Raw genomic sequence first — 3,186 nt, forward strand, 5'->3', positions numbered from 1 at the left:
GGCTTTGTGACTTATAAGTCATGAACTTATACAACATCCATGGCTCTTTAAATATGGCACACTCTCACTACAACAATGGCTTCATCACAATATCAAGGAAAAAGCTCTTTGATTCTTATGTATCTTCATTTTCTTTTCATCTTTATATCTTCACCTAGACTTGAGAATCCAAAAGAACACCAAACTAGCTTACACAAATTGTGAATCAATAAATGGATTATAATTCTTATTTCTAAGGTTATAGAGCTTACATTTTAATCAATATCACAGATGTGAGCATGCCTTGAAGATTTCACATCATTGCACCATAATGTAATTGCTTTATCAAATTCAAACTCAGACATTGGAGGACCTTCAATAGAAATTCTCATTGTAGTACATGTACTTTTAGTGGTAAGAGAATTTCTCAATTTGCTCATAATCACATTTTGGATGCTAAAGCCACGCTCACAAATAGCAATGCTACAACATCGTACTAAGGCTACTTGGGCAAGCTTTAATAATAATCCATATTTCTCTCTCAAAGCTTCATTATTACTAATATAGCACCATGTGTTTTTAAATTTCCATCCTTTCCATTCATTGAATGCTTGAAATTTAAAGATTTGAAACTCTTTTCTCGCACAAGTAGGATCAATAATTCTTTCAAAAACATGCCCCCTTTTAAAGTTTTATCTACCCCATAGAATTTTATGATATCTTCTATTTCATCACCTCCATAATTCTTTAGTTCCTTTCTAAATTCTTTTGTAGGAGGACAACATGATGGAGACAATAGTTTTAAGTGACCTAGGATTGAGCTAGCATTAAAACTTTTCTCAGGTTCCCTATAACATTAGTGAAGGTCTTCTAAAAAGCTGCTGCCTTCTCAAGGTCAAATCCACTTTGATCACACATAAGCTTAATGCTCCTATACTTACCTCTTATGGAAGATCTCAACTCATATAGAAGACGATTTGAGGGTCCATAGTTAGGAATAATGGGATATCCACAACTATCTAACTCTAGGACATTAAGTTCCAAGCAAGATGTCATGATAAACTCTAACTCCATTGCTACTATTTCTACATTTGCTATGCCAAGGATTGCAGTGACATCTACACATGTTTTTTGGAAAAGTTAGGCTTATTAAATGAGAGAATAGATCTCCTAAGAAATGTACAACATATATGAATTCAAATGAGGAAACTTTAGCAAAAATTGAACTATTTTCTACTTTAAAATACTCGAGCAATGGTTCAAGAAAATCACAAAACTTGCAAAGGACTTTATGTCTACTTAACCAATGAATTGAGTGTATTATATCAAGCTTAAGAAAAGGCAAGTCAAACTCTTGTTGTAAAACCTTAAGATTTTTTATTCGAGCATTACTATTCTTGAAAAGAGTTGCAATTTCATTCAAAGTGGAATCTACATGTTTTGCATATGAAATTTTTGCAACTGCCTTACTAGCAGGAAGGTTAGTGTGCGATGTGCAACACAATGTATAATTGCTAGAAATGCACATGTATCCTTTAACCTTCTTACAACCCCACCTTTTTTACCGATCATAACTGAAGCACCATCATGACCAAACCTAACCAATTTTTTATCATCAAGGTTATGCTCTAATAGTAAATTTTTCAATGAGGCAAAAAGTCCACTAGAAGTTTGATCACCAACCTCTAAGAGGTCTAAAAATGAGACTTTGGTTCATGATTTTTTACGTAAGAAACATAAACAATTAAGTGCTCCTCCATCAATATGTCGGTTGATTCATCTATCATGATACCATAATAAGGTGATTGCCTAACATATGTCATGTAACTTTCCTCAAGTTCCTTTCCTATGTACTGAACAAAGGTGGCACAAGATTTATCATTATTACACATGTTATGTGGAATATTTAGGGTCTTACACTCCCTAAGAGGGTCAAGGGTAGGGACAAATTTTATAAAAGCAAGGTCATTTTGTTCTACAAAGTAAGCAACTCAAAAGAAAATTTTCATGGTATTGTCTACAACCTCAAAATGTTTAGATACTCCCATTTCAAAGCTTTTTTTTCCACTATACAATGCCCATGCCGACTGTTGGTGTCTCTTGGATTGGGCATGATTCACTAAATATGCTGAATATTAATATCCCCTATGGTTCCAAATTCATTTTTACAATGTTTATCTTCCTTATAAATTTTACAAAAATTTCTTGCTTGGTTTTTCTCAAAATCAAGCCATTCAAACTCCAATTTCCATTTTTCATTCCAAAGCAACCTAGCTCTTTTACGATGATTAGCGTCATTGATTCCAAGGTCTTGTAATTCAACTTCATCTTCTTTCTCATCACTAACCACATTTTCTAGTTTTTTCTTTCCTTTATCTTTATAATGACTACAATATTCTTTGAAAAACCAGGCAAGCCAAGTAAAGTCCTTTGTTTAGACAATCTTGAAGCCATTGGAAAGTCTTACCCAATAGTTGAAATGTAAAACTAATATAAAATTGAAAGTCGCATCTTGAGGTCACAACTAGCTTGTAAAATGTAGTGTTTGAAGGTCTTCCTTAAAAAAAATAAAACCTATCAAATAAAATTTAATGAATATATATTACTTATAATGCATTATCTAAATAAAAAACAAAATAAAATCTTTCTGTGTTTGATGACCAATCCTCTTTGCAAGTTTATAGGCGTCTTTGCAATGTGCACAAAATTCGAATCCTCCTTATTTTTCATAAAAATAGAGAAATTCTTTTTCAAAATCAAACAATTAAATTTAAAAATATTTCATCCAAAATGACACAGAGAGAGAGAGAGAGAGAGAGAGATGTATTTCGACTTTGTGCCTAGTTCAAAGCTTGCATGCAACATTGCACCCTACCCACAAGCCACAGCACGATCTCTCTCTCTCTCTATATATATATGTGTGTGTGTGTGTGCCACCCATCAAAATAGTAAATGACTCAGGAGGGAGATTACAATGGCCATGGTTGTGCCAAGTTCCAACCATGGCTTCTTGATTTTCATGAAAGCAAACTTTATGCAATACATTAATAGAAGAAAGCATACTCAACTGCAATTTAGCCATTGGAACATGGAACTGGTCAGTGCCTATTAGGTTGCATCATGAGTCTACGACTCGTGAGTCATCATTGGTCAATTAAATCTCAATAATACAAATCACAAGTGGGGAGTCACGAGGACTCATGACTC

General features: G+C 33.6%; 1 pseudogene; it reads right to left on the reverse strand.

Moving 5' to 3' along the window:
* Positions 1–254: 254 nt before the first annotated feature.
* LOC148013062 (uncharacterized) lies at positions 255–2,092 on the reverse strand (annotated as a pseudogene).
* Between the last annotated feature and the right edge of the window lie 1,094 nt (positions 2,093–3,186).

Source organism: Lygodium microphyllum, chromosome 26 (assembly GCF_053477565.2).
Source record: "Lygodium microphyllum isolate KBCC chromosome 26, Lygodium_microphyllum_v1.1.10, whole genome shotgun sequence".
Lineage (NCBI taxonomy): Eukaryota > Viridiplantae > Streptophyta > Polypodiopsida > Schizaeales > Lygodiaceae > Lygodium > Lygodium microphyllum.